The 14953-nt window shown below is 34.1% G+C and overlaps 1 protein-coding gene across 6 annotated transcripts in view; it reads right to left on the bottom strand.

Annotated features, from left to right (window-relative positions):
• The window catches only part of FRS2 (fibroblast growth factor receptor substrate 2), an 89678-nt gene that overhangs the window by 44819 nt on the left and 29906 nt on the right, over positions 1–14953 (bottom strand). For 5 of the 6 annotated variants that reach the window (XM_023520736.1, XM_023520726.1, XM_023520735.1 and 2 more), the window contains exon 2: positions 1377–1472. The exons of the other annotated variant lie outside the window; for it this stretch is intronic. The gene's annotated coding sequence lies outside the window, so the exon portion shown is untranslated. The remainder of the gene's footprint in view (positions 1–1376; positions 1473–14953) is intronic. 6 annotated transcript variants of the gene reach the window in all.

The following is a 14953-nucleotide window of genomic DNA, read 5'->3' as shown; positions in this document are numbered from 1 at the left end:
TGGAAAAGTATACTAAGAAATCATCTAAGAAAATTATAAAGTGCTAAGATGAAAAAATGCTTATCTCAGTAATATTATGATAATAAAAAGATAAATCCAACTGAGGAATGGTTTAGCAAATTACAGCGTATTATATTAATCGTACTGATAGAATGCAAGTCTTAATGGATCAAAATAAAACATAATTTAAATACTAAGATGTAACAATAAGAGCGGAATACAAAATTGAATGTCCTCTTCTATATAAGTAACTGTGCATTAGAAAAATAACTAGATAGATTAAATCTGAAATAGTCACACAAAGGAATACAATATAGTCATGAAAATTAATGACTACAACAACCATGGGCGAATATCAAGAATGTCATAAGAATAAAATTAATTCACAGAAGAATTTACACATGTAATTCAATTGTGAAAAATTAAACAGTCTACTTTTGGGAAATACATACAACATATGTCCTAAAACTTTTTAAAAATACATGATAAACACAATAATCAGGATACTGGATGTCTCTAGGATAAAACTGGACCATACGTCTGTCTTCCAGTGTTCCGGAAATAGTCTTAAAATCTGTGCTAGGTATAGGGGATTTGTTTTATTTCTATTTTTATATATTAAAATATTATAAAATTTATTATTTTCAGCATTACAAAAATATGTATTATTCTACTGACTAGATCAAATCATTTTGCTAGGTACATAATGATGTGTGGCATATTTTCACATTGTAAAACATCAGTACTCAATTGGGTTTTACTCTAGTCAAGATTTGATATTCTTGGTAATGGTACTTTTTAGGTATAATCCACAAGTTGTAAAATTCATTCTTTAACGTGTAAAATTCAGTGGTTTTTACTATATTCAAAGAGTTGTGTAACTATCACCACCATCTAATTCCAGAATATTTTCGTCACCCCAATAAAAAAACTCTGTATTGAAGCGTACATTTTTTTTCCCTGGGGGAGAGACATCTGAAAGAAATTTAATTTTAAAAGATTTACAAGAAGCATACTCTTTACAATACCTATGATCAAAATTATGTTTTTTTAAATGTGTAGAACAAAGATTGGTAAGGAAAACAAATATCCAAAAATTATAAGAGTAGCTGTGTTTGGATAATGGCGTTATAGTGACTCTTTCATATATTTCCTCTAAAGCTATGATTTTAGAATATTACCTTTATGGTTCTTAAAAGGTACAGCACAGACATCATACATTTTCTAGAACTATATAGTAGAATTTGTACTATAATCTACAGTTAAAAAAGAAATACAAGTTGACACTTTAAGAAATGTCCACTATATTTTTATTAAATGTTTTTCAAAGTAGATAAAATAAGTAGAAAGTTAAAAAAAATGTTGGCCACACTTACTAATCTGGTTGAAAAGCCACAGCTGCATCTTACTTTATGACAAATTGACTGTTTCATCACTTTTGCATCTGGGCATCTACTTCTTAATGGTCATTTCTGAAATAAAGATGTAGTAATTAAGAATATATTACAACAAAAACATAAAATCTTTAAGGACAATTATATTTAAGTGATTAGAGGGAACTATCAAGAGTTCTTGAGCAATTTTTAATAAAAACAGTAACAGAGCTGAGGCTAAGGTGGGAGGGATGCAATATAGGCAGGCTATCATCCCACAGGATCAGAATTCTATAGTTATGTTAGATATACTGAGCATCAAAATCTATAATCTTTTCAGTCCTCAATTCCTTTTATCCACTGGAGTCTTATAGTTCCCAAAAATGCCATTTATAGATTGGAAAAAGAAAAAAGAAAAGAGGTAGAAGAGAAGCCCTAAAATTGCACATTTGAAACCAATAACTTAATTGCCTATTTGTTATACTTGTTTGTCTATTTCTTCTTCACACCTTTAGAAAGTGAGGTCCAGAGATTTTGGTTGGTTTTATTTACTGGTATCTTTCAAGCACCTAAGACAATGACTGCCATGTTGTTAAGTGCTTAGTAAATATTTACTAAAAGAATGAATAAATTAATGATTTAACTTTAATTGATATCTACCCTGACAGTATTTCAAATCGGCAGTGTCAAAATGACATTTCTCCCACACATATACCATTGATGTTCATGCCAACTATACTGTCTTTATTGTTTTGTTCCTCAATAAACATAGCCCATAATTAAAAGATAATCAATACATGAACCTAGCCTTCAAGGAACATAACAAAGGCAGATACCACTTCATAATTTTGTTACTGCAATCTCTGGGAAAGATTCTGAGAAGGAGAACTGCTGGATGTGCAATTTTGCTAAATACTGAGAAATGGTGTAAGTTGGGGTTTGGGGGTCTTTTTCTTTTTTAAATAGATGTGTTCTTTGAGGTACTGGTTGTGAAGACAGCTAAGAATATAAGAGAAAATCTTTCATAAAAATGAAAAGTTGACACTCTCAAGAATAACTCTCAAGGAACCCAGTAGTTCCCTACTTCCCATCCTGTAGCTAAATCTGTATTCCACAAAATGCTACTCTTTTTGTAAAAAATTGGGGGAATACAGACTTGCTAATACAGACTTGTTTTTCTCTCAAAAAGAAGCAATGGAAGGATAAACCAAAATAATTTTTAAATGGTTATCTATGGAAAAAAGAGAGAGCAAAGTGGAAGGGACAGAAATGGAAGACAGACTTCTCAGAATACACCTTGATTTATAGTTCTTATTCGGAATATACCATGTTTTAAGATCAAATGAACACCAAATGATGATATTTGGAATATTAAAAAAATGATAATGACTACCACTGATTGAAACATTAAACATATAAAAAAATTCATTATCATCTTTGAAAGTTGCTAGGGCACTAACTTATTACCTTAAAATTGATAAAGAGAAATAGTCAAGCATTTATCCTGGCTTTCTTATATGAAAAACACCCAAGGATAACCAAGCAATCAATACATGAAAGCCTTTTTTTATAGTATTTCAAGCAATAAATGTCGAAAGAATGATAGTAGGAATCACCCATTTTTTAACCCCTAGTAAAAAAATGAATCCAAAAAAATGATCAGTGGTTGTCAAAACCACTGAGTAAAAGATGAGAAGATGCTTTATAATGGATAAATCAGGTTGACAAAACTTGAACCCAGTGATTAATCTTACCAACATTAAAAACGGGTCAACCAGACATTACATGCAGAAGTATTCATCACCATCCATTAAGTATTCATCTTGGGAGCTCCAGTTTCAAATGAGATCCATAATATTTCCCCTTTTACCACTTCCACTCGTACTACCATGGTCCAAGCCACCTTACTTGTCATCTGCATCACTGTAATAGTTCTCTATGTGATTTCCTAGCCTCTCCCCTTGTTCATTTCAACAGTCAGTCAGATAAGTCCTTTTCAAAAGAAAGATCATGTAATTCTTCTGCTCAAACCCTTTGAGTCCATCTCACCAGTCTAAAAGCCAAATCTTTATAAAGGCCATAAGGACTAAGATCTGGTATTTCCCTTCCCCATCTCTCTAACCTAATTTCCTTCCACTCTCCCTCTTGTTCACTCCATTCTATCTATATTGGTTGGTCTCTTTACTTTGCTTAAACACATCAAACATGTTTTCAGGGCCTCAGGACTTGTTTTTCCCTCTGCCTGGCACATTAGACCTCATTCTGACTTACTCCTCCTCTACCTCCTTTAGGACTCAATTTTTACAAGTTACTCATCCAAGAGATATGCCCTGGTATCCTAGGCAAGCCCAAAACATCTGCCTCAGATTTTCTTATCTGGCAGAGAATATGCTAGAATAAGTAATAAATTTTGGAGACGACAATTATTTGAAAGACAGAAGTCATTTTCATATCTTTGTGTATAAATGTCTATAGAACTATACTGTCCCTTTTAAAAGATTCTTATGATCCTAACTTCAAATAATTAATGAAGATATAGCTACTCCAGTGTGTAGGATTTTGTTTGTTTATTTGTTGTTGTTTTTTTTTTTTTTTGTTATAACACGAGAAAGGAGCAGTTAAAGATTTGAATTAAATGAGTCCCATTATAAAACAATTAGAAAAATAAATGGCATTCCCTTTCCTCTCACTCCTTTAAGGATTTCTGTTAGGAATTATAAAGTTCCAAGTAATCTCAGGAAAAGTTTAACTACTTTCAAATGTATCTGCTACTTTAGACACCATGACCAACAAAAGAATCAAAAGAACTCACTAACTCTAACATGACTAGCTATGACATGGTAGGGATGTTTGAACTTAATTATTTTTCTTTAAATAAACAAACTCCCCCTGGGTTAAGACCTACTCTGTATTTTAAACATACTGTGGCTGGCAAGCTTCAGGGTCTTAAGAGAGATAGCCAGAGACAGAGAAAACAGCAAGTATGACTCAGTGGTCACATTTAATAGTCTCTGAAGACCGAAACAAAGATACCAGTTTTGGGAAGAGTTCTCTAGAATTGCCCCCAAACTGACTTATCCACATATCTTTCATTTGAACAATTTATTTTCACTTAGTTTAAGGTTCACAAACCACTTGTTATGTGCCTATCAGACCTTAGGTACAACCCCCGCCCCCTCCCCAAAAGTACAATGAAAACAATTAGCAGGGGTTTGAAGGGCTGGATGATGAAATATAATGTTTAAATCTGCTTTGTTTGGGGACAGGGTTGGGGGGAACTCGAGTATTTTTTGCAGAAATGCCCCCACTCATTTGGAAATCAGACTTCACCAAGTCCACCCACTTGAAAGAAAGCCAGTGATATTAAAGTAACCTTTACTGAGCAACTTCTGTGTGCCAGATATTTACATTAGCTCACTTAATTCACAAGATTTTCCTATGGGAATGCTAACAAATAACAGAGTGGTTGAATAACTTGTACAAATCAGAAAGGGACATCTCTAGGATGCAAAATCTTTCTTCCTTTTTCACGACTATAATCTTCCTTTTTCACTATTATCATCTGGAATAAAATTATTAGTTACAAATATTACATTTACCCCATAGGAGTAACATAAATATAGGCTGCTCATTTAAGAAATTTGTTCCATTCTTCCAAAGTTGCTTTAGATAAGAGGACAAAAGGGGAAGGTTCATTGTTAAGAAAACTGGCACATTAAGGAATAAACCAGAAGAATATGCTACACTTAGGTCTAAGGGAACTGAACAAGAGTAAGGTAGGCATAGCACAGTTTACTAATTAGTATTCATGCATGATTAACCTTAATCACCTCTAAGTGATGGCTATTCTATACACACTGGGAAGTCAGGGAAGAAATGTTAAGATTTAACAGAATGGGTACACAGGTGTTTATCAAAATAGTTTCTGTATTTTTTTCTAGATGTTTAAAATACTTCTCTCGATAATAAATATATAGATAAATATACATACACACATTGAAGTATTCCATTTATTTCTTAAAATTTACAACATAATTAGAGATATAATTACTAATTTTCCTTTTCTGGAAAATTCTTTAACGTGGAACACTTTAGTTCCTAACACTATGGAATAAAATTTATTGGCCTTTATACTCAAAAGAATCTGATTTTTAAGATATTATTAATCAAAAAATCATTTTATAGGGATATTTTCTTTCTAAATTGTAAACTTATTACTAGATGCCTGCACTGCTTATCATGCAGTAAAAGTTAACATCCTTATTATAAAATAAAAAGGCGATTATTTAACTATCAACACACATTACCCAGGAAATACAGCCCTGCTATGCTAATATCCTCAGTTATTTGGAGAAAGTAAAAATTCCTTGGAACAAATTATCCCCATTGACTAAAAACATGTCACTTAAACAACTTACTGCTTTATGGAGAGACTCAAAAGACTGATGATTTAAAGTTTCCCAAAGGCCTAAATATGAATACGTAAGTCTTCTAGGTAAAAGTATCCCCTGCTTTTTGAAAGTTTGTGTTATTCCACTTTGCTTTTTTGAAAGACTTACATTATTAGTGCAGTTAAGTCCTCACTTATCATTGAGGATAAGTTCTTGAAACTGTGGTGAAAGAATATACAACAAACCAATTTTACCACAAACTAACTGATGTAAACAAGAGTTAAGTTGCTACAGCATCTCATAAATGTTACAACAAACGATTTTGAAGAAAACAATGTCATTCAAGGACCTGCTTACCAAGGGAAATTAAAGAGGGTTTTCACTTTTACCAAAAAAAAAAAAAAAAGACAAAAAGTAAAAATAGCATTCAGCATTTGTTTTGAAGAGAGCCATCAGAAAGAGGCAACTGGCACCCTGAGTGGCAAGAGTGGCCCCGCCAAGCTCCTTCCCCGGAAACCACACTTGGCATCTGTGAGCATCTGTGCTTTATCTCAATTTATTTTGTGCATCCATTAGCAAGATGTGTCCTAAGGTTTCAGAAAAGCCTAACAGAGTTCATAAGGGTGTTAAACAACATAAAACTGCATGTAGTAGGTGTTTCAACCGCAGTGAACAAATCAGACATTGTATGTGTATTGAACTTGCCTGCATCCACCCTTCATACTATTTACACTCAGAGAGAAAGAATTTTGAAAGATGCCCAAGTAACTATTGGTTCTGCTAGTAGCGAAGTGGTCTCCTTCAGTCAGTATTCAATAATGGATAAATGCAAAGTCTCTTGTTTGACTGGACTTATGGGTGTACAAAGCATGGTATGTATTTTTATTTTATTTTATATTAGTTTCAAGTATACAGCACAATGGTTAGACATTTAAACAATTTATGAAGTGGTCCCCCGATTAGTCTAGCACCCATATGGCACTACACATAGCCTTTACAATATTATTGACTACACTTCCCAAGCTGTACTCCCTATCCCTGTGACTTCTGTAATTAGCAATGTTTATCCCTTAATCCCTTTACCCAGCCCCCTGGCATGGGTATATTTATACCATTCCAGCTTTTACTATATGTTACTGTTATTTTAGGTTTTACATATTATTTGGTATGATTTGGTGGGCTATTCTGGGGATCTGTGAACACTCAAAATTTTTTCCATATAAGTTAATGATAATTGTTTCTTCGCTGTACATCTTTTTGGTTTACAAAAGGTTTCATAGGAACGCTCTACTTTGAGATAGTGGGGGGAACCTGTACTTGACTGTGTCCTATAAAATCTCAGCATAAGTTAACACTTAACAAAAAAAAAATCTCCCTCACAATTGTAATTCATTGTATTGATGGTTAAGAATGAGATAGAGAGGCAGAGAGAAAGGGAGAACATACTCACCAAGACACCAACCTTATTTAAAAAAAAAAAAAAAAAACCTTTAGGATTTTGGTGTTCCTTTCTTCATAGCAAAACACTCTGTATATTATCACTAAGACTAAATAAAGATCAATGTTGGGGCACCACCTGTGGCAGCGGTCCCCAACCATTTTGACACCAGGGACTGGAGAATCTAATGCCTGACAATCTGAGGTGGAGCTGAGGCAGTGATGCGACTGCTGGGGAGCAGCTGCAAATACAAATAAAGTTTTGCTCACTCATCTGCCGTTCATGTCTTCATTCTCTGATAGTTCTGGTAGGCTCTAATTTTTTTCAGCAGAGTATCAGAGACATTTCCCCACAACCAAACTCTTAAGATAATTTCTCATGGTAGACATTGTATAAGAGACAATAAAAGGAGAAATGAGCAATGTTTTCAACCAGTTTCCAACAAACTGAAAAGTAGAATTATGTCTCATAAACAGATCTTCAATAAATCCATATCCCAAATAGTCAATACAAGCTATATCTGTTTTCTCTGAACTACAGCTATGAAATAGTTTCTCCTAAAATCCACAAAACCTTTAGTTACAGCCATCAGATAATTCAAAGAAATTCAGAGGCCCGCCATAATTTATGCCTCCTTCATTATACATAACGAATTTGCTTCATATTTTATATTTAAATAGCATGTAGGGGGAAAAAGGCTAGGAATGAGGACAAAAAAGACAAATCTCATAAATTGACCATATTAGAATTACAGAACAGATTTAGAGAGAAAAGGGGAAAAAACCTGTAAAATTGTTTTATATTTTACAGGTGAAGAAACTGAAGTAGCTTATTAGCAAGGAAAGAACTGGAGTTCACATTATAAATGCTATCTGTCTGCAGAATTATTGATTCCAACGAATCTTAATAGGTATTTTAGCTCAATACATACATACGTAACCAGAACAGACTTCAATGTCGAAGAGTTTGAATGCATGAATTCTGAGTGTGTATTCTGCGTGAATTCTGAGTGAGTTAAGAGAAATGAGAAATGCCCATGTGTCCTTTAGAAATGACAGAACTCCAGTCAGTAACCTGTTTTCTTGGTGTAGCTCTTTAGGACAGTCTGGGCTGGATGGATCACTGCTTTGTTCCAGCATGACATTTCTTATAGAGCTGACTAATTAAATTCATTAGTTAACGTCCATAAAGATAAGCAACTATGTATATGCCAACATCCTGTTTTCAACGTGGTAGCTTAATAAAAGGACTATTGCCCATTTGAGGATTGCTGGTCCACTAAAACAGTTCATAAAAGAGGCATAAGTATCAAGTAAAGTAGAATAGCAGAGTATACAACATCAATTGCATTTATACAAAAATCCTTTGTCTACAGCCTGCATTGAACCAAAAACAAAATTCATATGGAAATGAGAGTTCTCAAATTAAAATTTATATCCTAAGAAAGATCAGATAGAGGTAAGGACAAAAATCACAGTATATTCAATATTAAAAATGTAATGCTTAAAGCAGACAAAAATCACTTTTAATTTCATGGACATTTAGCTTATATCAGCTATTTTTCTCTAGCACCCAACCAACATTTAGACTATTTACAACAGTATGTGTGTGGAAGGGCACTTAATCTACTCACTTTCACAAAAATTATAGCTGCCCATTTAGTCCCCAAAGCACAAGCGAATAACATAACATTATTAGAAAGTGCTGCTTTGGTAACAGAAAAATCTGCAGGACAGACAGACTTGTACTAAAGAATAATTAACAAGAGTTGTGGTTTATGAAGAAATACTCTAGCTTGGTTGAAATCATAGTAACTATGGGAGCTTGTCTTTATGATCTTTTTTTCCCTAAAACCAAGTTGGATATGTCCCAAGTTAAATAATAGCTCCTGTTTATAACTCCTAGATATTACATTTTTTAGCTTTAAAACAGAAGTACATGAATCAATTTAAAATGAAAACTGGTACAAAGACTTAAAACTTACTGTTTACTCTAGAGACAGCATTCATTCCAACTTAAAAACAGGGGGGGAGGGGGAGCCTTAATGACTTTCCTGAAGCAAAGGGGGAGTTTCATTGTTTTTCAACCTACCATTACAAATAACAAAGGATATAAAGAATGCTGCGGTGTAGGATATGTGTGTGTTCCCATTCTTTCCATATGCATTTGTCTGTGTCCCTGCCTGTGTGTGTGTGCATGTGTGCACATGATGTTTCTCCCTCTCTGCATAGATCCTGGTCATTCTATGTCCCCTCTCCTTGTTGATCTGTCTCTCTTACACTCAATAACTGGCTTACAAGCACTGATACTCAGAAAGAAAGCATTTTATCAGGCTGTAGCCTGTGGCAAAGCGAATTACAGTAATAGTCAAAATGAGAAAAAGAATAAAAAATTATGCAATTAGTTAAAAATGGATAAAATTAAAGTCACAAAGTTTCAGCTTCTTTTAAATTGCATATATAAGGTTTTTAAAAAGTTAGTGGAGTCAATCTAACAGATTTATTTACAGGATTTTCAGTTAAATATATCAGGGGGAAATATTAAGTGTCAGTTTAATAAAGAAGTTATGAACAAAGGCTTTAGAATCATAGCTCTGAGTTTGTGTCCCAGCTCTGCATTAACTGTGTGATCTTGGGTAGGTTACTTACTCTCTCTTGGCCTATCACCTCATGTCCAGTGCTGTGAGGATGACCTGCAATAATGCCTGCAGGATACTTAGCATGGTGCCTAGCACACAGTGAAGGTTCAACATAGTGAAGGTTCATCTAAAATATCAGATGCAGGGAATGTCTCATTCTTTTTGTGTGTCTAACATCTGAACTTTCCTTTCTTCAGTTTCAGAACTTTCACACTTCATGACTTCAGAAGGTCAAAGAGTTTCCCACATCTTAAATTTAAGAACTTCCCTTCATCTTATGATTTCAAAAGGACAAACCCTTTCCCACATGTCCCATACATCTAGGACATGGGCTCTGCCAAACACACATGCCTAGCCCAGACTAGGAATGGGCGACTAGTAAATAGGAAATTAGAGACCAGAAAGAACTCTCCTAATGGTGGAGTAATTGCAGCAAGGTCAAGTCCAGGGCAGAGGTGGCAGCATTTAGAGTCATCCAGAGCTAGTGTCACTGGGGCAGGCTGTGGCGTCTGTCAGTCTGTCTCTAGACGGTACTGGCATCCTCATGGGAATCATTGTGCAATGTGATTTAGGGCATTGTTTCTGGCTGCTTAGTCCTAAATCTGGTTCTCTAACTCTTGCAACAATTTGATTAAACAGAGCTCCACCCAATATCCTTTTAAAATATACAGTATGCTTGAATTGGTTTTTACTGCCAAGAATTCTGACTGACACATCAGGTAGGGGTAACATTGATTCTTACCTGTCCCACCCTCACAGGGGAAAAAAAGGTTACTTTTAATCTCTCTAAAGAAACCACAAAAGTATTGTTTAATCAATGAATTTATCCTGTGAGGTGTTGGAAAACTAAGTTTTTATAAAGTTTCCTAATTTAGAATATGAGAAATGTGTAACGATTTTAAATTTAGTTCAAAGGAGCACAGTAAAGTGATGACACGGAAAAATACCTATATGCAAAGAGTAACTATCACTGAGGTAACAGAAATTATTCCAACATGCCTAAAACCACCCTCTGTGTATTCCCAACAGCTTTCTTCCCAGCAGGAGTTTTTCACTTGAGGTTCTATAACCAAAGAGTTCTCTCCCTCTGCCTGTTGAGGGTCATTTTAAAGTAAAAAATTTTAAATGATCAAAAAATAAATAGTCCTCTTTTAACAAATAACTCAAATAGTCGTCTTTCAACAAATAACTCAAAAACTAACTATATAACAAAACTGTTCAATTCTCTGTTAAAACAGGACATACATAGCAAGTCAGTGCCTGACTGCTGTAGGCTGATTTTTCAGTATATAACAACATTCCTCTTCCTCTGCCAGATTTCTCTTCAGGGCTACTTTATAGTTCAATAATGCTTTTTCCACTGCCTAGAATGTTAAAGCTCAAGTCTGTTAATTTTATTAGTTGTCAATATAAAAATGATACAAAGTTTTTGGGAGGGTGAAACTGGGGGATTAAATGTGTTTTTTTCTAAATCTCAGGACCAAGTTACCATATAGAATTGAAACTATGTCTTAATGAATAAAAGAACAATCTAAAGAAAACCAACCTTTAGATTGACAACCTTTTCAGATTAAAATTTAAGAAAAAAGATGAAGCACTAGAAATGTATACTGATGTCCACTATGTATCAAATATTAAAAATTCAACAGAAAAAACCTAAGTGTTGACAGAAATTTGGTGGGGAATAAAAGGCCATAGAGTTTTAGGGTTCGTGACAATCATGCATTAGAACTTGGCCAAAGGACAGAAGTACTTCAGGCCTTGAGAGTAAAGCAACTTACTCAAAAAACCTATTATCTGATTTCTAGCTGGGTGATATCATTAAAATATCTTCAGCTTGTCCTTCAAATTGAGTCAAAATTAAGTTAACTGAACACCATATGGTATTAATTCCTGGATTTAAAATAACAACAAAAAGTACTAAATCCAAGACAAGTGATTTCAAAATTCAACTGTTATACTCTTTAATATAAAATTCTGATTTATGATAATTTATAAATACCATGGACTTATCAATGTAGATCACAAAGTCATCAAGAAAAGTACAAACTTTTATGGTGTCCATAGTTCATTATATGTAATACACAAAATGTGTTATAAAGTAAAACCATTTTGCCTATGTGTTAAGAGCTATTTAATTAATTACTCATTATAGTTTATTGGTTGTTATCTACTGCATGCCCTCAGAACAAAACTTACACCTAAACAGTGTGAATTTAAAACTTTAGGCCATTTAACAAAAAAAAAAGTTTTGGAGTCATAATCTATCTGCCCTAAAAGGACACCATATCCCTTATGGAAAAGTTCCTTTGCATTTGGTTACCTTATACAGCAGAAGCTTTCAACTCAAGGCAGTTAACAAGAAAAAGTTCACAAAAATCTAACTCTTCTTTAAATGAGGCATAGCCAACTCAGCCTTAGAACTAGCTATATTTGCATTTTATGAGAGGCCTAGAAGCAGCAGGGCTAAAAAGGACCCAAGGCTATCTCTGGATTACTACCCTAATTTATGCTATGAAACAGCAACAGTAGCAGCCAAAACATTTATTTAAAAAAAAAAAAAAAAAGCTAATGAGACTCCTAGCAATATAAGGTACAAGAACAAAAAGTACATGAAACCCAAACGAGAACGGGAAGAGAATATGTGTATAAAGAGACAACACAAGGTTTATAGCAAGTATGGCAACCCCAATGCACATGTATTTCTATTTCTCCTCTTCCAAAACCAGTCAATATAGGTAATAGATGACAGCTATGTGGAGCTTGGCAAAGGCCTCAGAAACCTCTAGATGGCTATAACAAAGCAATGGGAATTCTCAGACCAAACAAAACATTGCCATTCCTGGTTTAGACTGACTGGAGGAAGGTTAAGGAGAACATCATTAAGGAAGGTATGGGTATAAGGAAAAACAGTAATAGTAAGAGCCTCAAATATTTACTGAGTTATTCTTATATTTCCAGGTTACATGCACTCATTCATTTAATCCTCACAACAAACTTCGTAACTACTATTATGCCCATTTTACATACAGGAAAAAAACTGAGGTTTACAGAATTTTAAACAACTAATTTGCCAGAGTCATACATACAATAAGCGGTGGAACTGGAGCTCTAACGTGGACACAAGCACTTTATCACTCCTTTTGATAGATCATGGAATTCAACTGACCTAACCCTCTATTCATCCACCAATGTAAATCCACCAGGACAGATTTTTTAAAATAAAATTTTAATATTTTAAGTAATACCATGTTTCTAATTTAAAGTCTGGAAATATAATGGATGTATTAAAACTTATAAATTTTTATTGCTTTTATAATTAATATTTTAATGAACACCTTGTACATATAAATCTCTGTGCGCATTTTTATTCCATTTATAAAGTATTATAAATGGAATTCTGGGTCAAAGAGTTGTGAATACATTCTGCCAGAACATCTGATTTTAATATTACCAAAAGGATGAAGAGATGATGGTTCCTTGAAAGAAACAACTATGCCTTATTCTCCTATATATTCACAATGCCTAGGCACATGAGCAAACGTTCAATGACTGACGAATGAAGGTTTCTCTCCCCTCAGCACAGTGTCTGAAGGGAGAATTAAATAGAGAATTAAACAGAAATTCTCCCCAATTAGAAGACAAAAATCATGTCAAAATCAAGTTCATAATGGGCTGCATAAAACTCTGAGAGAGAGAAGAGCATAAAATAAACACTACCATTCAATATATTTCCATATGTTTAAAAGAGTTTGGATATTCTACATTTAATGAATACAGTATTTAATAGGTATAAAACAAAAAGAAGACATTCTTTCTCTCAGTTTAAGTTATGATCTAAATGCCATAATCTGTCATTGTCCATGTGGCTCATTTAAGAACATGCTCATATACAAAGTTTAAAGAACTAAATATTTTAATATTAAATATTTTAATAGCTAGATCCAAATTTTTTTCTATCGAAAATCATCATCTGTTATAATCAGGTTCTAATGCCATTAGAGAAGGCAATGTCCCGATAAAGATGAAAAAGATTCATTACAAACATGTCAGGCATGATCTAGCACTTTAGGTATATTAATTTAATCCTCACATTACATGGTAGCTATTATTATTATCTCTATGTTATAGGTAAAGAAACTGAATTACAGAGAGGTTAAGAAACTTGTTTGTTTCTTTGAATCCAGACATTCTGGTCACACCTCAAATCACTACACAGAATTGACTCTCAGTAACATACAAAAGCATTTAACAGTTTCTGGCACAGCTTTCAGTGGACATTGGTGATGAAGGGCTCAATGACAGTATGCTTGCCAGAAAACAGAAAATGCAATCAATCCAGGTGGATTATTTATTCATTTAGTAAATTATTATTTATTACCTATTGTGGACCAAAAACTACCAGCATGTGTGAGTATTTTCCAAACCTTGAGAAACACTAGGTCTAAGAAAGATGAAGACAGATCATATAATTTAGACACCTAGTGTGGATAGCTAGATCTAACACAGAATAAAACAGAATTATCCATAGGTGTCCTGGCATAGGAGTAATTAACTCTGCCTACAGCACTCACAGAAGTTGCACAGAGGAGGAAATACTTCAACTGTGGCTTGAATAAAAGACTTTTACAGAAATTTCTTGGTAACAGTCCATCTCCCAAAATCACCTGGAAAGGCCAGGTTCTCACTGCCATGAAAACTGCTGCAGTAGCACAGAACATGTCTTAGCAAAGTGGCACCATGTGAAGGTTTGCTAGGGAGAGAAGGGAGGGGACTACAGGGTTGCAACAGGTCTGAGGAATCAAATCCCTGCCAACACAATGGCAACCAGTGACAGAGATGGAGCCCATCTATCAAGCTTATAGAGCGAATATAGCTGTACAACTGCCTTTATTTGTTTGGCATATCTTTATTTAAATTCCTAATTTTAAAATCCCTAAATTTAAAAAAATTATAATAAGGAATGTAGGGGGAATGCAGACCTTCATAAAAGTATGACTGACCTTGACACCTTCCTGAAACCTCACTTTAAAAGGTTAAAGGCGGTTTTAGAAGTATAAAACCCACAGAATACAGAGAATGGGTAAAGACGCAACAGTAAATGAGAGAAGTC

This window comes from Pteropus vampyrus, unplaced genomic scaffold (assembly GCF_000151845.1).
Source record: "Pteropus vampyrus isolate Shadow unplaced genomic scaffold, Pvam_2.0 Scaffold9, whole genome shotgun sequence".
In the NCBI taxonomy this organism is placed as follows: Eukaryota; Metazoa; Chordata; class Mammalia; order Chiroptera; family Pteropodidae; genus Pteropus; species Pteropus vampyrus.
Note: the sequence above shows the minus strand (reverse complement) of the source record. Positions and strands in the feature narration are given on the sequence as shown.